The sequence below is a fragment of the Pseudophryne corroboree genome, chromosome 2, assembly GCF_028390025.1.
Source record: "Pseudophryne corroboree isolate aPseCor3 chromosome 2, aPseCor3.hap2, whole genome shotgun sequence".
Taxonomy (NCBI): domain Eukaryota; kingdom Metazoa; phylum Chordata; class Amphibia; order Anura; family Myobatrachidae; genus Pseudophryne; species Pseudophryne corroboree.
Genome location: NC_086445.1, coordinates 955,765,702 through 955,789,550, shown reverse-complemented (window position 1 = coordinate 955,789,550; position 23,849 = coordinate 955,765,702). Strand labels below are relative to the sequence as shown.

The following is a 23,849-nucleotide window of genomic DNA, read 5'->3' as shown; positions in this document are numbered from 1 at the left end:
CCACTGGAATCCACCATCTCAGGTCCCCGTGTACTTTCTGGAGGCAGATTGCTGACAAGGTGAGCGGCTGCACTAAACACTCTTTCGGAGTACACACTGGAGGGAGGGCAACTTAGGTAGAATAAAGCCAGTTTCTGCAAGGGCCTCCAAATTGCCTCTTTTTCCTGCCAGTATACGTACGGACTGTCTGACGTGCCTACTTGGATGCGGTCACTCATATAATCCTCCACCATTCTTTCAATGGTGAGAGAATCATATGCAGTGACAGTAGACGACATGTCAGTAATCGTTGGCAGGTCCTTCAGTCCGGACCAGATGTCAGAACTCGCTCCAGACTGCCCTGCATCACCGCCAGCGGGTGGGCTCGGAATTCTTAGCCTTTTCCTCGCACCCCCAGTTGCGGGAGAATGTGAAGGAGGAGATGGTGACGGGTCACGTTCCACTTGACTTGACAATTTTCTCACCAGCAGGTCTTTGAACCTCTGCAGACTTGTGTCTGCCGGAAAGAGAGATACAACGTAGGTTTTAAATCTAGGATCAAGCACGGTGGCCAAAATGTAGTGCTCTGATTTCAATAGATTGACCACCCGTGAATCCTGGTTAAGCGAATTAAGGGCTCCATCCACAAGTCCCACATGCCTAGCGGAATCGCTCTGTTTTAGCTCCTCCTTCAATGTCTCCAGCTTCTTCTGCAAAAGCCTGATGAGGGGAATGACCTGACTCAGGCTGGCAGTGTCTGAACTGACTTCACGTGTGTGTGGCAAGTTCAAAGGGTTGCAGAACCTTGCACAACGTTGAAATCATTCTCCACTGCGCTTGAGTCAGGTGCATTCCACCTCCTTTGCCTATATCGTGGCCAGATGTATAGGCTTGAATTGCCTTTTGCTGCTCCTCCATCCTCTGAAGCATATAGAGGGTTGAATTCCACCTCGTTACCTCCTCTTGCTTCAGATGATGGCAGGGCAGGTTCAGGAATGTTTGGTGGTGCTCCAGTCTTCGGTACGCGGTGCCTGAACGCCGAAAGTGGCCCGCAATTCTTCGGGCCACCGACAGCATCTCTTGCACGCCCCTGTCGTTTTTTAAATAATTCTGCACCACCAAATTCAAGGTAATTGCAAAACATGGGACGTAATGGAATTTGCCCAGATGTAATGCACGCACAATATTGCTGGAGTTGTCCGATGTCACAAATCCCCAGGAGAGTCCAATTGGGGTAAGCCATTCTGCGATGATCTTCCTCAGTTGCCGTAAGAGGTTTTCAGCTGTGTGGCTATTCTGGAAAGCGGTGATACAAAGCGTAGCCTGCCTAGGAACGAGTTGGCGTTTGCGAGATGCTGCTACTGATGCCGCCGCTGCTGTTCTTGCTGCGGGAGGCAATACATCTACCCAGTGGGCTGTTACAGTCATATAGTCCTGAGTCTGCCCTGCTCCACTTGTCCACATGTCCGTGGTTAAGTGGACATTGGGTACAACTGCATTTTTTAGGACACTGGTGAGTCTTTTTCTGAGGTCTGTGTACATTTTCGGTATCGCCTGCCTAGAGAAATGGAACCTAGATGGTATTTGGTACCGGGGACACAGTACCTCAATCATGTTGGACAGTCAATTGCTTACTGGAAGTAGTACAAGTGGTCTTCCGACTTCCCCTCTGGGATGACGATCGACTCCCAGCAGCAACAACAGCAGCGCCAGCAGCAGTAGGCGTTACACTCAAGGATGCATCGGAGGAATCCCAGGCAGGAGAGGACTCATCAGACTTGACAGTGACATGGCCTGCAGGACTATTGGCTTTCCTGGGTAAGGAGGAAATTGACACTGAGGGAGTTGGTGATGTGTTTTGCAGGAGCTTGGTTACAAGAGGAAGGGATTTAGTGGTCAGTGGACTGCTTCCGCTGTAACCCAAAGTTTTTGAACTTGTCACTGACTTATGATGAATGCGCTGCAGGTGACGTATAAGGGAGGATGTTCCGAGGTGGTTAACGTCCTTACCCCTACTTATTACAGCTTGACAAAGGCAACAAACGGCTTGACACCTGTTGTCCGCATTTGTGTTGAAATAATTCCACACCGAAGAGCTGATTTTTTTAGTATTTTGACCAGGCATGTCAATGGCCATATTCCTCCCACGGACAACAGGTGTCTCCCCGGGTGCCTGACTTAAACAGACCACCCCACCATCAGAATCCTCCTTGTCAATTTCCTCCCAAGCGCCAGCAACACCCATATCCTCATCCTGGTATACTTCAACAGTGACATCTTCAATTTGACTATCAGGAACTGGACTGCGGGTGCTCCTTCCAGCACTTGCAGGGGGCGTGCAAATGGTGGAAGGTGCAAGCTCTTCCCGTCCAGTGTTGGGAAGGTCAGGCATCGCAACCGACACAATTGGACTCTCCTTGGGGATTTGTGATTTTGAAGAACGCACAGTTCTTTGCTGTGCTTTTGCCAGCTTAAGTCTTTTCTTTTTTCTAGCGAGAGGATGAGTGCTTCCATCCTCATTTGAAGCTGAACCACTAGCCATGAACATAGGCCAGGGCCTCAGCCGTTCCTTGCCACTCCGTGTCGTAAATGGCATATTGGCAAGTTTACGCTTCTCCTCAGACTCTTTTAATTTTGATTTTTGGGTCATTTTACTGAACTTTTGTGTTTTGGATTTTACATGCTCTCTACTATGACATTGGGCATCGGCCTTGGCAGACGACGCTGATGGCATTTCATCGTCTCGGCCATGACTAGTGGCAGCAGCTTCAGCACGAGGTGGAAGTGGATCTTGATCTTTCCCTTTAACCTCCACATTTTTGTTCTCCATTTTTTAATGTGTAGAATTATATGCCAGTATCAATAGCAATGGCCTACTACTATATTTACTGCGCACAACTAAAAGGCACCACAGGTATACAATGTAGATGGATGGATACTAGTATACTTTATGGATGACGAGTGACGACACAGAGGTAGGTACACAGCAGTGGCCTACCGTACTGCTATATACAGTATACTGGACCTGGTGGACACTGTCAGCAAACTGCTAAACTAGTTTAAAAAAAAGGCACCACAGGTATACAATGTAGATGGATGGATACTAGTATACTTTATGGATGACGAGTGACGACACAGAGGTAGGTACACAGCAGTGGCCTACCGTACTGTTATATACAGTATACTGGACATGGTGGACACTGTCAGCAAACTGCTAAACTAGTCTAAAAAAAAGGCACCACAGGTATACAATGTAGATGGATGGATACTAGTATACTTTATGGATGACGAGTGACGACACAGAGGTAGGTACAGCAGTGGCCTACCGTACTGCGATATATAGTATACTGGACCTGGTGGACACTGTCAGCAAACTGCTAAACTAAAATGCACCACAGGTATAGGAATGTAGATGGATAGTATACTTAATGGATGACGACACTGAGGTAGGTACAGCAGTGCACTCTGCACTGTACTCCTCCTATATATAATATTAATTATACTGGTGGTCCCCAGTCCCCACAATAAAGCAGCACACTGTGAGCACAGATATGGAGTGTTTTTCAGGCAGACAAACGTATACTGGTGGTCACTGTCAGCAAAACTCTGCACTGTACTCCAGCTATAGCTGCTCCCCAGTCCCCACAATTAAGCAGTGTGAGCACTCAGCACAGATATATCATGCAGCACACTGAGCACAGATATGGTATGGAGCGTTTTTTTCAGGCAGAGAACGGATAAAAACTAAACTCCTCACAAAACTCCCCACAATTATAATAATAAACAAGCACAAGCAATCAAATGAAATCAACTGTCTTCTGACTTCTACTAAACGGAGAGGACGCCAGCCACGTCCTCTCCCTATCATCTCCAATGCACGTGTGAAAATGGCGGCGACGCGCGGCTTCTTATAGAATCTGAATCTCGCGAGAATCCGACAGCGGGATGATGACGTTCGGGCGCGCTCGGGTTAACCGAACAAGGCGGGAGGATCCGAGTCTGCTCGGACCCGTGTAAAAAAGGTAAAGCTCGGCGGGGTTCGGTTTCTCGGAAACCGAACCCGCTCATCACTAAACTAAAGTAACCAGTGGGGAATTATAACATTAGAATATCCACAAGCCAACATGTACTGTAGGTAGTCAGAGCATTTATATACTGTTATTAAGAGGGCTATAGGCATACATAACTCATTACCAATCAGCAGAATTGTAACAGATGCATGCTACCTGGCTGCCAATCAGAGTAATGCAACATACACAGAGAACCACCTGTAGCCAATCAGAGTAATAGGATGTATTAAAGAACAAGACTAACCTGCACTGTAGCCTATTAGAGCAATAGACTTTCATAGAGCAAGACTAACCTGCAGTGTAGCCTATTAGAGCAATAGACTTTCATAGAGCAAGACTAACCTGCACTGTAGCCAATCTGAAAATAAGTTTTTACAGAGCAAGACTAACCTGCACTGCAGGCAATCAGAGCAATAGGATTTCACAGAGCAAGACTAACCGACACTGTAGCCATTCACAGCAATTGGACCATCACAAAGATAGAACAAACTATAGACTATAGGTTCTCAAACTCGGTCCTCAGTACCCCACACGGTGCATGTTTTGCAGGTAACCTAGCAGGTGCACAGGTGTATTAATTACTCACTGACACATTTTAAAAGGTCCACAGGTGGAGCTAATTATTTCACTTGTGATTCTGTGAGGAGACCTGCAAAACATGCACTGTGTGGGGTCCTGAGGACCGAGTTTGAGAACCTATGCTATAGACCAGTGGTTCTCAAACTCGGTCCTCAGGACCCCACACAGTGCATGTTTTGCAGGTAACCCAGCAAGTGCACAGGTGTATTAATTACTCACTGACACATTTTAAAAGGTCCGCAGGTGGAGCTAATTATTTCACTTGTGATTCTGTGAGGAGACCTGCAAAACATGCACTATGTGGGGTCCTGAGGACCGAATTTGAGAACCTGTGCTATAGACAATCAGAATAGCAGGACTTTCACAAAGTTAGACAATACTGTAGCCAATCAGGACAATAGAACTTTTACAACACTTGACCAACCCGTAGCCAATACAAACTGTAGAACAAAGCATAACTGTCAAAATGCACATCTGCTCAATGTTGTGTATAAAAATGTGTGTAATGTGAAATATATAACATTGTGTAAAACGTGTGCAGTGGATATCATACTGTTACGCTAAGAACAACTCCTCAGCAGATCAGCAGCAGTGTCACAGTAACCTACTATTTCATTCAAAGGGCTTTCTGCTCAAAGTCACGAACAGCGTGTACAGCAGGGACGTGCAGTGAGGTAAATGGCTCAGGAGGCACTGGATAGTACCAGAGCCAGATTTACACACAATATATGAGACTAAGGGTTCATGCTTGCATTGCCTACCTGACCCTCTCCATGAGGGAGAAAATGCTCTGTTCCTGGACTTTCCTGGTAATGTATGATTGCCATCACCTGTGGTGAAACGCCTTTCTTATCAATAAACTAGCTCACCACAGGTGATGGCAATCATACCTTACCAGGAAAGACCAGGAACAGAGCATTTTCTCCCTCATGGAGAGGGTCAGGTAGGCAAGTATGGGCCCTTTGTATGAAATAGTAGGTTACTAAGATACAGCAGTATATGCTGCTGGAAATTTGGTGAGTTTTGATCAGAGATGTGCGGATAAGGTAGGCCATACACTTTTTAGTCCAGAGTTTTGACTATAAAAACTATTAGAATAACACAAGTAAAAAAATAATAGTTTCTTTGTATTTTTGATATACTTTATATAGTCAAAACTCTGGTTTATACATTAGTATAACAGGAAAGGCTCTGCCTCACTTGTCTCATCTCACCGCACGTCACTCCATACTTGCCTACCTGACCCTCTCCATGAGGGAGAAAATGCTCTGTTCCTGGACTTTCCTGGTAATGTATGATTGCCATCGCCTGTGGTGAGCTAGCTAATTGATAAGAAAGGTGTTTCACCACAGGTGATGGCAATCATACATTACCAGGAAAGTCCAGGAACGGAGCATTTTCTCCCTCATGGAGAGGGTCAGGTAGGCAAGTATGCGTCACTCTCACTAATAGTGCGGCACCTGTGTTGCTGAAACGCTAGACTAAAGTTAGACTCTGACTCATCACACTGTTGTCGGCTCCCTTATAGTGCAGCAACTACGCTGCTGACATTTATTACTAAAGTTACCACTCTGTTGACCTTTTGACATGTCGACCTATTGACTGTCAAGCTAATTATTGTTTCCCTAATGAACCACACGATTTCTCAATGCATAGAGGGATAAAGTGGAGAGAGATAGTGTAAAAGACCAATCAGTTCCAAACTGTCTTTATTCAAAAACTGTGGTTGATGTATCAAGCAGCGAAATGAGTGAAGTGAACCAGTGAAGAAGTTGCCCAGAGCAACCAATCAGTTTTGAGGAAGCATTTATTAAATACATTCTTTAAAACGATCGGTAAAGTAGATGCTGATTGTTTTTTATGGACAACTTCTCTATTAGTCCACATCACTGTATTCACTGCTTGATATATCAGTTCCATAGTCTGTAAAATGACAAGGGGCGGGATGTATTAACATACATCGCCGCCCCTTGTCGCCCATCGCAGCGATGTTGATCGCATATGTTTGTACACATCGCAATGCGGTGACGCCCCCCCCCCCCCCCCCGCGATACTTGTAAGGTGGTGTCTCCGTCACCTCCCTGGGATCTCCTTCACCTCAGCTGCCGGGAACAAGGCAGCAGGCTGTCCCCGGTGCCTCCTCCTCCCCCCTGCAGCCGGAAGTACCTCCGGCTGCGTTGCTAGGGGGAGGAGGAGATTACCTTCCGGGACCAGGGCTGCCTAGAGGAAGGTATGCCAGGGGAAGGGGGGTCGGTGTCTGCGGCGGAGGCGGTGGTTGTGGTGGCCGGCGATAAGATGCCCATAGGCTTCTTTAGGGTATTACCATCCAGAGATGGCGATACTCTGGGTGGCAAAAAACCGGAGGTGGTGTCTTAGTACATTTGAAAATGTGGTAAAACCCCCGAAAACGGGGGTTTTACCGCATTTTTCCCTTAGTACATCCCGCCCAGGGAGTGATAAATCTCCCCCCAAATATTAAACATATTTGTATAATGTGTGACACTACTGTCTGACTTTTACAGGCATTTAGCAAATGAGAAAAAACAAACGGGCAGTAGTATACTGCATATACTTTTTTGTGCAAGCTGGTACAGCTTCCCCCACAATGTGGAACTGGATCACTTAATATACAGAACCTGATATAACAAATAAAAATGGGAGCGTTTGTAAATAGGCTGCTGGCTTGAAGGCAGATGATGTTTATTAAACAGTATATCAATAATCACACATAAAATTATTAATAATGAACAATTGCTTTGGAAGACATCTTCCTGATATACCAATAAAAGAAATTAAAACAATGGATATTTATAAAATGTGGCAGTTCTCTGGAGGTTCCATCTAAGTGTACAGTAAATAAGTCAGAAACACTGAGATTTCCCTGCCCAGGGCCATCCCTTCCATGAAGTGAGGGAAGAACCAGGCCTGAGGCATCAGAATTCTAGTAGATGTGTGATATAGTGTTATAGATAATAAATCTCTGCGCAAACAAGTAATAGGCAGCCAAGTAAAGTAGGAATCAGGAGAAAAGTGACTCTTCAAAACACTTTTGAAAGATACAAACAGGCAACAATGTCTGATCCTACTCAAATAGGCGCCACCTCATTAATGTGCTCCCAACACACAAGAGAAAATAATGTAAAATGTATATACATTCCTTATGATCGTTCCATGAATCTCTTCATCCACATCAAGATATTGCATATAATTAACTCCACATGTGGGAAGAAACACATAAACTTTTCATGTGTAGTACAGTAAATTTAATGTGACATCATACAGAAAATAACATAGAAATAAATGTTCCACGGTGGTGTCCCTAGGGGACTGAACAATTACCAGATTGGGTGGAGAACTGATGGAAAGCAGTTCTCAATCAAGCTCTTATTAGTTGGTCCAAAGGAAAAGCCACCCGGGTAGGCAGAAACTCAGGAACAAAACTGTCAATCTGGCCAGCATCCAGTACCTTCAGGGCAGCTCCGGAAACCAGGGTCCTCTGAAAAGGTGAATTTTCTCTGATGTCCTAGTGGATGCTGGGTACTCCGTAAGGACCATGGGGAATAGACGATGTGGATGAAGAGATTCATGGAACGATCATAAGGAATGTATATTCATTTTACATTATTTTCTCTTGTGTGTTGGGAGAATTCTAGTAGAGACAGAGGCAAGGTTTTCATATAACGTCTCAGCCCTTTCATACTATCGGGGAGAAGAGTGATGAAGTGGGGAGAGATAAAGTACCAGCCAGTCAGCTCCTAACTTACTGTCGAAGTCAAAAAAATATTACATAAAGAGAACATACAAACTACACACATTATAAGTCGCTATACTTGCAAATATGCGCAGCGAGCACAGCAATGTATGGTAACACACGCATTTAAACGGACATGCCACAGAAATGCATTCGACACTTATTTCATGCAGTACATAATTGTGGTGGTATCAAGCGCCAGACATCATGATGATTTAAAATTATCTAATGAAGTAATGTCATGAATGTGTATTATTTGAACGAAACCAGATAGACCGGTCATGTTTACTATTGAAGCAACCAGATTGATGTGTAGATTCATTTGATGCTTGTTGTGAAGTTGTGGGACATTGCAGCGGATAATTATGATTACATGTATAAAAGCTAAAATCACTTTTATTTGAACAATACATAGACCAAACAGGTAGTGGACAGGAAACTCAGGCCAGCCCTTTGGATGTCTTCAAGGCTGAATCTGATTACCATATACAAAGGAAATGGTGACTCATCGTGAATCCCTCCCCCAGAAACTAGATAACACATTGATCACAAAGGAGCTCAGTGGCTTTTTGGTCTCAGACAATGATGGACTTGCTGGCAGATCAGATTCTGTATTTATTTACAAAGAGAGAGAGACATAAGATGCATTGGAGGGAATGGTAATTGTATCGCTGGCCTGTAACTGAAACTGTATGTAATGGCATGTAATTGTATGTAACTATGTTTTAACTGCTTACTGTGTGAGTGTAACCATGTAACTATAGGTATACTGTACTTTGTAATATATATTGAATCCATATCCTTTTTAATAACAAATATATACATCAATGAGCTTTGGAACTCAGATAATGTGTGGGTGTATTGTTTTCTCTTATGGGATGCAGTGTTTTGCGATGTATAGCGCACATTCATGGGATATGGCAATAAGAGGTGCAGGCGTTTACAATATATATTAGAGTGGGCATTTTAAATATTTGTGAGAAATCAATTTGGCATTCTTAGATGGGGGCTCTTACGGGATATCAGAGTCTAAATGATGCACTGTACATTACAAATGCGGCTGTAATTGACCGGCTCCAATGGACGCATCGAGACGCTGATGAAAATAACATCCACGTTAATGTATTGTTGTGTTATCAGTAAGCCAATGATATGAAATTTCAAAGGACAATGAGTTTCTCATAATATTTAAGATGCTAAAATTTATTTTTATTGTTGCAAAACAAGGTTCAAATAAGTCATATTGTGTTTGATTCAGATTGGATTGCTTATCTGTTAAGTAGGGTTAAAAGTACATTTAAAAGTTGCTGCATAGCCTTGATATAGTTTTTTTTTTTTAACTCAGGCCTAAAATAACTTCTGGTGCTTGTATGATGTGTGATTTTTTTGTGACAAAGGAAGCCGCATGGTCTGTTCTCCATTTTGGACTAACCACATGGCCTATCCACCATTTTGTGTAACCCTCATGGATGTGGAAGGGTGAGGAGCAGCAGCCATTTTGGGAAGGTCATTTTCTAAATGGGCGATTTTCACTGCTCAGAATAATCAGCTTTCCTTGGTCACATCAAACACCATTTATGAGTTACCAATGCATTTATTTAACCCATGCCATAGTTAATTACAAATAGTTTCAGCTGGGCCTAGTGAGAGTTAATAGATGAATATTTGATGTAAGAATTACACACAGATATAAACAAAGTTTTTTTCTTTTTCCTCCAGGATTTAGTTAAATCTGCTTGCTAGTTTAGGATAGCCATTGAAATGTTAATTAACCTGTGTAACTGTTTTTTCTTAGCTGTGAAAACCACTTTTACAGGCAGGCAAAAGCACATAGCTTTGATATGCAAATTAGAAGCACTGAATGGGTAAGGTGTCTCACAGGAGACCAGTGAACAGTATATTATATATAATATTATTATAATTATGTGTGTTTATATCAGTGTATGTTCTGTAAGATAGCTATCCAATCTGAATCATATCATTTAAATTATTGATTATTGCTAGATTCATTTAGATCTTTGTGAAACAGGATACATTTGTTGCTATATAGTTAAAACTAAAGTAACAGTGTATAAGGAAGTAAGTATAAAGACACAAAACGCAGTTCTGGCCCAGTCGTAATAGGGTTAAACGGAACAAGTGTGTGTTGTGTTTAGTGGGCAATAGTAGTTTTTATTGCTCACATTTATCGAAGTTGTATGAGTTGTTTTATTGCGTACGCACATTGGTACACGTGGTACGGAACGTGAGGACAGCGTACAAAAACGTGCACAAGGCCGCACATGTGGCATAGAGGTACGCACGGTTGCGTAATTACGCAAGCTTGCATAGGGTTGTGTGCGCATAATAAAACCACACAATAGTGTCGTTTAGTTCAAAGGTGGGATAGTAGACATTTAATACAATAGCACATAACTATCAGATTTCAAAAGCAGGTTACTCTAAATTTAGTTTAAAAAAACTGTATTGCCTCTGGCGTAAAGCTGCTTATCTGAATGAATCAAAATTTTCTGTACAGAAAAACCAAAGTGTATTTGAGTGAGCGAACATCGGAGTGAGTGGATATTCGAAACCAGGGAATTCGGGATCCCGTCGAGTGGTAACACCGGGTTAGCAGAGGCCCGGTGGCGTAGGGTTCGCTACCCTGCGTTATTAGGAACTGAAGTGGTCTGAAGTGGTATCCCATAGAACTGAAGTCGTCTGAAGTGGTATCCCATACAACTAAAGTGGTCTGGAGTGGTCTAGGCTAGGTGGTCTACAGCAATCGTAGGGCATATAGATAACTAGTATCTATAGGCTGTGCTATTGCATCGCATGTCCGTGTGTTCTGCAGAGCACAACGTGATACCATTGTGCCATATGCGCTGTGGGAGAGCATACGCAGATGTGATTGCATAGACAAAGGGGTTTTTCTTTGACAACGTCGGGAAATCTCCCTGGTGGGCTTCACTGGAAAGGGTGAAGGATAGTTATCTAATTTCTCTGTTTTTCACCCTACAAACAATTCCAGTTGAAAGATACCGAAAAGGAATTTTTCGCTGCCTCTCTCAGGAAAATATTCCAAACAGAACTTCCACCGAAAGAAATTACGGTGTTGTAAGGTCTGATAGGAGCCCTAAGTTGGGTACATTGCCTTCGCTATCAACAGTGTATGGTAGTACTGGCCAACATGCGCTCAGAGAACTTTCACCATCACCTTATATTGAGTATTTTGGTGTTTGTGGGAAAAGGCCCACAATTATGGGAGCCAGTTGCTCAAGTAAGGGACGTTTAACCAGGGTTCAGGTTGAAGAGCCGCAACCCAGGGGGTCAGCGAAGTTTAAAGGAAAAAGTATTATGTGTGGAAAATATGGTCCACACGCTGAAGACTTTTTGTCTAAATGGGAATGTATGACTGACAAAGATAGGGTACCATTCCCTAAAGTGGGCAGCTTTGAACCAAAGGTATTGCAGGTGGTATGTCTAACCAAAGTCATATAAGACAAGAATGGAAATATAAGAACTGTTCGAACTTGTAGCAACAATAAATAAGTAGGAAGAAAAAAAAAAAAGAATACAAGTACACCGCCTTATGTAGATGTGGAAGCAGTTACGGCCAGTATACAAACTATAGAAAATAATAAAAATATGAAAAATATGACTGTAACTCATATATGTACTAATGAATGTTGAAGTTATATTTAGGAGGAGAAGGTGACCTGATTGTTTTCAGCCATTTCTCATGCACCCAGAGGAGTATCCAACCGGTAAAAGAAGAGCAGTAGCCTGTGGGGGAAGTGGATGAGACCAGTGGAACAGGTAAGTATGGTATCATTTGTGTACATATATAGTAAAACCCAAAAATAAAACAAAAAAAATCAAGAAAGTAACGTCAGAAATGGAGAAAAAACCTGTCCGCACATTAGTATTTGCCAGTAGGAAAGCGGAAAGAGACAAGGTAACCCCAGTGTATTTCTTTCAGTTACCATATAAGAAGTATTCATTCCTAGTAATGCCCCTAGTAAACATGAGCTTGGAAATGTTTGTTGGACCATGTACAGACCCTTAGTATGGGATGAGAAGGATTGAATGAAATACTTCGTATGATCTAGAAGCTTGTTAAACTTTTTTTTTTTTGTCTCTGCAGAAATAGAAAACTCTCCATCTGGATAAGATCACTGGTAAATACTAATTCTGCAAATGGGAGGTGGCTGTCTCTGTGCAAATGGACGGGCTCAATAAGGCATTGAGTGACAGGGTGCGGACTTCTTTGCAAAATTGGAAAGGGGTCACAGTAGCTAATCTTAGATAGTGTGCTATTGAACATCACAAGAATAGTGCTTGGCGCAGAGAACAACAGGTGAAGAGGTTGAGGATGGTAAGTATACTGGCACATACAGGAAAGACCCATCAGTCCAAACCCCAGATCCCTAATGGTCAATAATATGTTACAATGTAGGAAGGAAGGGCATTTTGCCAGAGATTGTAGGAGTAGTAGGACACATAGTCAATATAGATTCCCTAGACAGAAAACACAAGCCACATTATTAAACACATAGACGGGACCAAGGGACATATAGTAAGGAATCATAAGCCATATAGAAAACACAGATTCGGCTAATGGGAAGAACAAAATAAATGCAACATTACCCTTTGACAAAACTTGAAGACTAATGTCGCATTCTACTGTTCTAGATGCATGTCCATCACAGGTAGAGGAAATTATCTCACAGATACCGGGTTCCCTATGAACTTAGGATGGACAGGACACTGGAATGATGGCTGGGATAGTCCCAATAGCGATACGATAAACACAGATTTTTTTTAAGGGGAGTAGACCAAGTAGAGAATCACTTCCCCGTAGTGCCCAATCCAGTTGTCAATTTTTTATAAAATCTTCTCCGCCTCTACAAACTCATCTGTCACCAACCTCTATTCTGTTTCTCTACAGTTTTCCTCTTCATCTTTTGCGTTCACACAGGGTGGTACAATACATGGACCCAAGTACAGTTCAAACTCCACATGCCTAGGTCCTTCAGAGTTTTGCCCAAACCCAGTATATCTCAACAGCACAATGACATCAGTATTACTGCAGTGTGCCTTGTCATGCACAAAGGGTGGAGAATGGGAATACTGGTGAAGGGAAATTTTGTATAGACACTGATATGCCTGTTGGTGAATGGCAAACCTGACATTTTCTTTTTCATTTTCTTCTTCTTTCTCTCCTCTAGAGATGTTTCTTTTTTCTTTTCTTTTTTGAGTTATGCTCATAGTACTCTACATTGCAAACACACGATAGTTAAATTAAGATACAAAAATTTGTGTTCCCTGCAGGAAGAGGCAGTCTGGAGGACAAAGGGGTATGGCCAGGAGTCCTCAGGACTGTGGGCAGGTGGACACGGTAAGCCAGTAGACCCCAGAGCATACCTTCCAAGTCTAGCTGAGGTGGCACACGGTCTGACTCATCTAGGCAAAGAGGGTAGGTGCAGGCTGATGAGAGTCTACTGGTGTGCGCCAGGATTCTATTCTCATGCAGGTAAAGAGAGCAATGACCTGTTTTACTTGCTTGAGGAAGAATATTGGTAAAGCAATACCAACAGAGCCATCCCATATCCCTCCTGCAGACGGATCTTTTCAGGAAATACAAATCGACTTCGTACAGTTAACACCCTTTAGGATTTATTGTTATGTATTGGTGTGCACTGATGTTTTCTCAAACTGGGATAGAGGCATTTCCTGCCGCCACGGATGCTGCTGTGTTTACCGCAAAGAAAAATTGTGCAGAAATTTGTGTGTAGATAATGGTACCCCTAGAAGTAGGAGCAAAGCTTGAAATTGTACTATTGTGATCATAAATACTGCCACTAGTATTATGTAGCTTCGGAACCACACCCAGATCTTCACTCAACGAATCACCCTCTTCAAAATTTGTTTTTGTTTTGGTATTTGTGTCTTTTTTGGGTTGTTTTTGAAAGACAACCTCATGTCACGATTGATCTGCACAATGATCAGAAATATACCAATGAGGTGACAGTACAGTACCTTATTGAGATGAGCCAGCATTTGAGAACTTGACAATAGAACTTGAAACTGTTGATTGCTGGTATGCCAAATACTAACTGTCTTGATTATGAACCAAGAGACTGTGTGATTGTTCTTACGCTCAGGTTGCCTAATAGACAGGTGGGAAGGACCATACCAAGTTTTGTTGAAAGCACTAAAGGTCGCCGAAAGAGAGATTTAGGTCCACTCGTCCCACTGCAAGAAGGTCGCTGACCCGGAGAGAACTCGTGACAAAGTAGTTTATTGCTCACATTCATTGAGTTTGTGAACTGTGTATTCAAAGAGCAAAGTGGAGAGCAAATTGAACTGTGTGTTCCAAGTGAACTGTGTGTTCAAAGAGCAAGGCAAAGAGAACCTCGTATCACTAGAGACTCTGTTCCGTGAAGACTGAGAGGCGGCACTGTTGAACACTACCTGAGCGTACTAAAGGATTGCAGAAAGACCAGTTATTGTAATTGATTTGTTATGAACAAGAGTTGTTTTGTTCTAATTCTCTTTTCTCTCTTTCCCGCTGACAAACATTTTCTTTCAGGATATTCTATTTTTGCGAGGTTTTTATTATGAGGAGTCGAGTGTGGGACTGGAACTGGTTCTGTAGGAAGGAGTGATTCCTTATAGGATCCCAGGATTAGCCGATCAGTTTGTTAAAGTCAGAGAAAAATCAAAGGTCTAGTAATTATGGAGTTCAGAGGTAATCAGAAACAATCAGACAATGGCTATTCACACATTGCAGATAAAGAGCTCATTAATATATGTGGAAGAAAGGTTTATGAGTGGCTCTCCCCGAACTCCAAAGGTTTATGTTATTTAGGAAGGACACTACTTATAACCCTTGTTCAATGATTAAACAGACCTAGCATACGTTCCAGAAATGGAAACAATTTTTAGAAAATGATAGGAATAGATGGATCATGAAAATTTTATATGTCACTGTCACAATTTGTTTGTGTCTTCTTCATCTACCCAGCAGAACCTCAATCGAATCCAAACATCAGTGTACAAAGACGTAGGTACATGTATGTGTGAAATGTTCGTCGCAAATCAGACATTATAGGCCAAAGCACTGTCCCAACATACTCTATATGTTGAATGTTGTCCCACACTCAACCAGTGGTCCCGTGACCGCCGAGTGCATATAGAGGATGTCTCGTCCTCCTCCCTGTCTTCCCCAAATATAGGCAAGTGTCTGATTTGCGAAATGCATACATACTTGTGTCTAGGTCACCGATTATGGTATGAAATATTTTTTCTTATGTTAATAATTGATGGCAGTTATTGTTTACTGCCAAAGGGTGGACTGTCGAAGTCAAAAAAATATTACATAAAGAGAACATACAAAGTACACACATTATAAGTCGCTATACTTGTAAATACGCGCAGCGAGCACAGCAATGTATGGTAACACACGCATTTACACGGACATGCCACAGAAATGCATTCGACACTTATTTCATGCAGCACATAATTGTGGTGGTATCAAGCGCCAGACATCATGATGATTTAAAATTATCTAATGAAGTAATGTCATGAATGTGTATTATTTGAACGAAACCAGATAGACCGGTCATGTTTACTATTGAAGCAACCAGATTGATGTGTAGATCCATTTGATGCTTGTTGTGAAGTTGTGGGACATTGCAGCGGATAATTATGATTACATGTATAAAAGCTAAAATCACTTTTATTAGAACAATACATAGACCAAACAGGTAGTGGACAGGAAACTCAGGCCAGCCCTTTGGATGTCTTCAAGGCTGAATCTGATTACCATATACAAAGGAACTGGTGACTCATCGTGAATCCCTCCCCCAGAAACTAGATAACACATTGATCACAAAGGAGCTCAGTGGCTTTTTGGTCTCAGACGACGATGGACTTGCTGGCAGATCAGTTCCTGTATTTATTTACAAAGAGAGAGAGACATAAGATGCATTGGAGGGAATGGTAATTGTATCACTGGCCTGTAACTGAAACTGTATGTAATGGCATGTAATTGTATGTAACTATGTTTTAACTGCTTACTGTGTGAGTGTAACCATGTAACTATAGGTATACTGTACTTTGTAATATATATTGAATCCATATCCTTTTTAATAACAAATATATACATCAATGAGCTTTGGAACTCAGATAATGTGTGGGTGTATTGTTTTCTCTTATGGGATGCAGTGTTTTGCGATGTATAGTGCACATTCATGGGATATGGCAATAAGAGGTGCAGGCGTTTACAATATATATATTAGAGTGGGCATTTTAAATATTTGTGAGAAATCAATTTGGCATTCTTATTACATTTACAGTCTGTGTTAGAAAAATTACAGGTAGGAGCTAATTGATTGGTACTTTATCTCTCTCCACTGTATCACTCTCCAAGGCTTAGTACATATGACCCTGTATCTCCACCTGTCCCAGTGGCTGACTGCAGGAGGAAGTATATGGTAATATGCATATGCTGTATCTTCTGCAGTGCATGTGACAGGGTGCTGACTAACAGGAGGTTTACAGGAGGTGCAAGGGATAAAGGGCCCTCTAGCTCTGTTTTCTGTTTTTCCTTTGGAGCCAAAGCGGTCACTGTACTTCCAGTGACTGCATGAACAGACACGCTATAATATTATGTCACAGCGTGCTTCCTCCTGCACTAATAGGCTGTTCTGTCTGGAAGTCAATGTGAATGGAGCTGTGGCCACAATGGAGAGCCTCAGGTGGAATATGGGCTGGAATGGCCCGTTTCCTTGGTACTTGGCACACATTCTGCATTGTATTCAGCTATACATCTCTGGTGTTTCATAAGTTCTCTTACTATAACCAAATAGCTGCAACGTCTGTTATCAATCTGTAGCCACGAAAAAACACTATAATGTTTATATAGTTATAGCAATTGTAGTTAATAAGAACATTTTGAACATATGACTAAAGTAACCAGTGGGGAATTATAACATATTTAGAATATCCACAAGCCAACAATGTACTGTAGGTAGTCAGAGCATTTATTAGAGATGTGCGGTGGGCACGTTCGTGTTTTGTGTTTTGGTTTTGGATCTGGATCCCAGCTCGTGTTTTGGATCTGGATTGATTTTGCCAAATCCACCCTTTCAGGTTTTGGTTCTGGATCTGGATGATTGTTGAAAAAAACATAAAAAAAGCTAAAATCACAGAATTTGGGGGTAATTTTGATCCTATGGTATTATTAACCTCAATAACATTCATTTCCACTCATTTCCAGTCTAATCTAAACACCTCACACTTCACAATATTGTTTTTAGGCCAAAAAGTTGCACCAAGGTAGCTGGATGACTAAGCTAAGTGACCCAAGTGGGCGGCACAAACACCTGGTCCATCTAGGAGTGGCACTGCATGGGCAGACAGGACGGCACTTTTAAAAGCTAGGCCCCAAAGAGCACATAATGCAAAGAAGAAAAAGAAGTGCAAGATAGAATTGATTGGTTTGTTTGGGCCCCCACCAAAAAATAAACAATTAATCTCTCCTTGCACAAACTGGCTCTACAGTGGCAAGATGTCATCCTCATCCTCAGATTCCCCTCCACCCTTCAATGTTTACATCCTCACAGAGAAATAATATTCAAACAAACAAAACCACATAATTTAGGTGTCAGTGAACTGCAAAAGCTACTACCCAAAGTTTCTGAACTTGCCAATGACTTATCATGAATGCGCTGCAGGTGACATATAAGGGAGGATGTTCCTAGGTGATTAACGTCCTAACCCCTACTTATTATGGATTGACAAAGGCACCAGATGGCTTGACACCTGTTTTCCGTATTTGTGGAGAAATAATTCCACATCGAAGAGGTGTCTTTTTTGGTATTTTGCCCAGGCATGATGACGGGCTTATTCATCCCATGGACAACAACTGTCTCCACCCAGTGCCTGATTTAAACAAACCACATCACTATCAGAATCCTCCTCGTCAACTTCCTCCTTAGAGGCAGCAACACCCATATCCTCATCCTGGTGACTTCAACAGTGGCATCTTCAATTGAATATCAGAAACTGGACTGTTGGTGCTCCTTCCAGCACTTACAGTGGGCATGCAAATGGTGAAAGGAGCCACCCCTTCCCGTCCAGTATTGGGAAGGTTAGGCATCGCAACCGCCGACACACTTGGACTCTCCTTGGGGATTTGTGATACAATCTTAGAACCAGGGGCGTTACTACAGAGGAGGGGGCCCGTGTGCACCTCCGGGTGGGCCCCCTCCTCTGCACGGCGCTGTAGGCGGCGTTGTAGACTCCGGCACTGTGCCGGAGTCTACTGCGCATGCGCAGGTCTCCGGAAACATGGCGTCCGCCATGATCTGAAGACCAATTTGGCTACCGCGCATGCGTGGTGGCCATTTTGGCGGCGAGTTTCGCCGCGATTGCAGCTCCCGGCGCTGGACTCCGGAAAGGTAAGTATTAAAATGGGTGCAATGGGTGAACCCATTATAGAAACGCCAGTGCTTAGAATGTACAGTTCTTTGCTGTGCTTTTGCCAGCTTAACTCTTTTCATTTTTCTAGCGCGAGGATGAGGGCTTCCATCATCATGTGAAGCTGAACCTCTACTCATGAACATAGGCCAGGGCCTTTGCCGTTCCTTGCCACTCCGTGTCGTAAATGGCATATTGGCAAGTTTACATTTCTCCTTAGACCATTTAAAAAAAAAATTTGGGGATCATTTTACTGAACTTTGGCTTTTGGAATTTTACATGCTTTCTACTATCACATTGGGCATCGGCCTTGGCAGACGGCGTTGATGGCATTTCATCGTCTATGTCATGACTAGTGGCAGCAGCTTCAGCACTAGGAGGAAGTGGTTCTTGATCTTTCCCTATTTTATCCTCCAAATTTTTGTTCTCCATTATTTTTCTAGAGTTATATAACAATATGCAGCACAGGATAGCGTACCCCTACACCTCACAGGGCAAACCCTGTAAAAATTATTTGGATAATAACCCTTTTATTTGGAGTTATTATAATAATATGCAGCACAGGAGAGCATACCCCTAAACCACACACACACAGCAAAGCCTGTAAAAATTATTTGGATAACAACCCTTTTATTTGGAGTTATTATAATAATATGCAGCAAAGGAGAGCGTACCTCTACACCACACAGGGCAAACCCTGTAAAAATTATCTGGATAAAATATTAGTAACCCCTTTATTTGGAGTAAATAATATATAGCACAGGACAGCACAACTGGACTTATATGGCAGTACCGCTGGAGTTATACGGAAGTACTGCTGGACTTATACGGCAGTACCCATGGTCTTATATGGCAGTACCGCTGGACTTATACGGCAGCACCGCTGGACTTATACGACAGCACCACTGAACTTATACGGCAGTACTGCTGAACTTATACGGAAGCACCACTGGACTGGACTTATATGGCAGCACCACTAGACAGGACCTATATGGCAGCACCATTGGACTGGATTTATACAGCAGCAGCACTGGACTTATTTCAGCACAGGACACCACCACAGAACTGATGCAGCACAACACAGCACCACTGGACTGGACTTATACAGCAGCACTGGACTTATGGCAGCACAAGACACCACCACTGTGACTGGACTGATGTAGCACAAGACACCAACACTGGACTGAAGCAGCACAAGACACCAGCACTGGACTGATGCAGCACAAGACAGCACCACTGGAATGATACAAAAGAGCAGGTCGCCACCCTATGTGCCACGCCACTATCCCGCACAGAAACTGAGGAGACACATACTCTCGCTACACTCTCCAGGACTCGAGTGAAGATGGCGGGGTGGGAGGCACGAAATATACAAAGTCTGGAACTTACGAGAATCCGACACCAGGATGATGACGTTTTGCCTCGTGAGTCTGGCGGGAAACCCCGAATCGGACTCGGATTGTAAGTCCGGGGAAGGGGGGGGGGGGTCGTCATTTCAGATCTCTGAGATCCGAACCCACTCATCCCTAATTTATATATATAGTAAGAGGGCTATAAGCATACATAACTCATTACCATTCAGCAGAATTGCGTGATGCATCAGATGCATGCTACCTGGCTGCCAATCAGAGTAATGCAACATACACAGAGATAGACCAACCTGTAGCCAATCAGAGGACGTATTATAGAGCAAGACTAACCTGCATTGTAGTCTATTAGAGCAATAGACTTTCACAGAGCAAGACTAACCTGCACTGTAGCCAAACACAGCAATTTGACCATCACAAATATATACCAAGCTGTAGACAACCAGAATAGCAGGACTCACAAATCTTGGTAATGCTGTAGCCTCCTGAGCTCTGGCTTCCGACTCAGGCAGTGTGCGGCCCTATGGGAGAGACGTGTTTCTCCCATAGTTCCGAGGAGCGCACGCGCGGGGGGAGGGGGGGGGGGGGCAGGCAGAGGGCAGCGGTCCAGAAGCAGGAGCGGGTCTGTTGAGTATTGTGTTTTTGTTTGTGTGTGTGAAGCGGCGCATAACTACAGGGGCATAACTAAAGGGGGCATATCTAAAGAGGGGAAAACCTACTGGGGGCATATCTACTGGGGGCATAACTGCAGAAGGAAAAACCTACTGGGGGTATATAACTACAGGGGGCAGGCTAATTTTTAAGTTGATAATTTTGTATAGCCGCAGAAGGATTTTATAAATATCCAAATTGCCCTTGGTAGAAAGGTTTCCCACCCCTGCTGTAGAGCAATTTATACCTTGGAGAGGAACATTAGAGGCATACTGTACAGTAAATAAATATTAAAATATTACCTGCCTTATTATAGGGTGATTGGCAGTGATGTGATATACAGTACACTATAAAATCAGCTTGCAGGATTTTCTTCTCCATAGAAGAAGGAATAAAATCATAATAAAATCAAATTAATAAAACAAAGATATATTTTAGCTAGTAGTCTGAGATCTATACAGTATATATCTATTTGATTATCTGTTTAGAAGATGAACAAACAAAAGAATATACTGTAATTTAATGTCACTACTATAAGAAAACTGTCTACTATTATACAGAGCACAATGCATCACAGGTAATTTTGCAGTCAAACCTCCGAAAATGCCATTTTTGCAGGCTTTGCTGAATTTCTCATATGCACCAAGCTCTGGAAAGCCTATAGGCTTCTTTTTGCAATGTGCACTGAGAGGAATCCGATTGCACTAAGGTGGTCATTCCGAGTTGTTTGCTAGCTGTTTTCGGTCGCTGCACAGCAATCTGGAAAAAAAAACGTCACTTCTGCGCATGCGTATGCGGCGCAATGCACATGCGCGACGTACTTTCACAACATCCAAAGTAGTTTTACACAAGGTCTAGCGATGTTTTTCAGTCACACTGCTGGCCGCAGAATGATTGACAGAAAGTGGGTGTTTCTGGGAGGTAACTGACCATTTTCTGGGAGTGTGTGGAAAAACGCAGGCGTGTCAGATACAAACGCAGGCATGCCTGGGGAAACGCAGGCGTGGCTGGCCGAACACAGGGAATGTTCATGACGTCAAAACAGGAACTAAACAGTCTGAAGTGTTTGCAAGCTAGGAGTAGGTCTGGAGCTGCTCAGAAACTGCACAATCTTTTTTTGTAGCATCGCTGCGATCCTTTCGTTCGCACTTCTGCTAAGCTAAGATACACTCCCAGAGGGCGGCGGCTTAGCGTTTGCATGGCTGCTAAAAGCAGCTAGCGAGCGAACAACTCAGAATGAGGGCCTAAGTCGGGCAGATGTATTAAGCCTGGAGAAGTGAGAAAGGGTGTGATAAAGAAGTAATAAGTGGAAGGTGATAACGCACCAGTCAATCATTATGGGTTTGAAAAATGACAGTTAGGAGTCAATTGGCTGGTGCGTTATCACCTTCCACTTATTACTTCTTTATCACACCCTTTATCACTTCTCCAGGCTTAATACATCTGCCCCACTGATCCCTTGCGGCAACGAGCATGACACCCAGAGCCAGAGCATGAAACCCCTGCCAATGAGCATTAAACACACCTGACAACAAGCATGAGCAACGAGCATGACATCCAGAGCCAGAGCATGAAACCCCTGGCAACGACCATGACACCTAGAGCATGAAATCCCTGGCAACGAGCAGGTAATTTACAAAAGTAATTAAAAGCCTTACTGTAGGGAATACTGTATCATGGCATTGCGGTGTATGGCACAATATGGTGCTTAATATGGTGGATTTTTTTTTCTTTCTTGCGGTGGCAGAGATCTGTTAGTGCAGGGTCAGAAACTAGTGTGTGAGGTAGTCTTTTCTGGCAAGGCCATGCCCATTTTAGCGTGGTCATGCCAACTTTAGTGAAGCCACAGGCCCTCATCGGGAGAACACGCTCAAAATAGTATTTTTTGTGTCACAGAGGGGGGGATGGGGGTGCCAAATTGACTAGAACAGGCTTGTATGGTGTTAATAAATACAGCTGTGCATGCAACCAGTGTAGAGGTGCATCGCATTCAAAATGCAATGCTTGTGTCATTCTGCCCCACCAGAGAAAATATAAGGCGGAGCGACACTAAATTATAAATAAAATATTGTTTATAATTGAATAAGAAGTGACAGTTACATTCTACTATTTAATCAGTTTATTATACAGTATTTTCTAATAGCACATCTCTACTATGACTAGTATTTATATTTAAAAAAATATACAGAATACCTTTTGCTTAACTTTTGGATTCCCTGATATGTCTACTACTGTACACCACACAAAGGGCTCTACTTTCTCTTTCCCTTTTTTGATATATGGACTGTAAATTAGAGGCAGTGGTTGCACCCAGTGCTGAGCAGGCACACTGGACCTTATTGAAGTCCCAACGGATCTGTGGCACATGTCACAAAGTATATATGTTCAGTACTTTGCGTATGTGCCAGACCTGTACTGCGCATGTGCAGTATGGGTCCTGGGTCGCTGGACACAGAAGAGCTGCAGATGTCAAGAGGGTCCAGCAATGGCACGCGTTTCCCAAAATTAAGATGTGATGTGGGAGTGCCAAGGCCATGATCTCCACTAGAAGACAGAAATTTCCTGGCCTCTTGGTAGAAGCTTTGGCGGCCATCTTGCATAGCCTCATGGGCCACCCTTCCAACAGATGGTTCTGCAAGTGAGTACTAGTACACAGTACTGGATCACAAATGGATGCAGAAGGCATCTACTTAAGGACCCCTCCTACATTAACATATCCGTGGATCGCAGCAGCTGAATTAGGCCCACTGTGCGGAGAGACTGGGGAACAGCTAGGGGTGTCCAGCAGCTGCCGGAGTATTGGGCAAGCGCCCAGTGTGACGAGAGTAGTGGCATGGTTTGTCGTCATGAACCCAAAATGTCCCACAAAAGGGGCCATGGATTCATGAACATGAAGCCATGCCTCCTCTTGCGCGCCAGACATCCACAGTGTCCCACACTGGGCATCACCACCCATAGTGACGCCACTGACAAACTGTAGAACAT

The 23,849-nt window shown here is 43.1% G+C and overlaps 1 long non-coding RNA gene across 2 annotated transcripts in view; it reads right to left on the bottom strand.

Moving 5' to 3' along the window:
• Positions 1-16,084: 16,084 nt before the first annotated feature.
• LOC134987127 (uncharacterized) overlaps positions 16,085-23,849 on the bottom strand; it is a 154,503-nt gene continuing 146,738 nt past the window's right edge. For both annotated transcript variants that reach the window (XR_010192862.1, XR_010192856.1), the window contains exon 3: positions 16,085-16,315. This is a non-coding gene — a long non-coding RNA (uncharacterized LOC134987127). The remainder of the gene's footprint in view (positions 16,316-23,849) is intronic.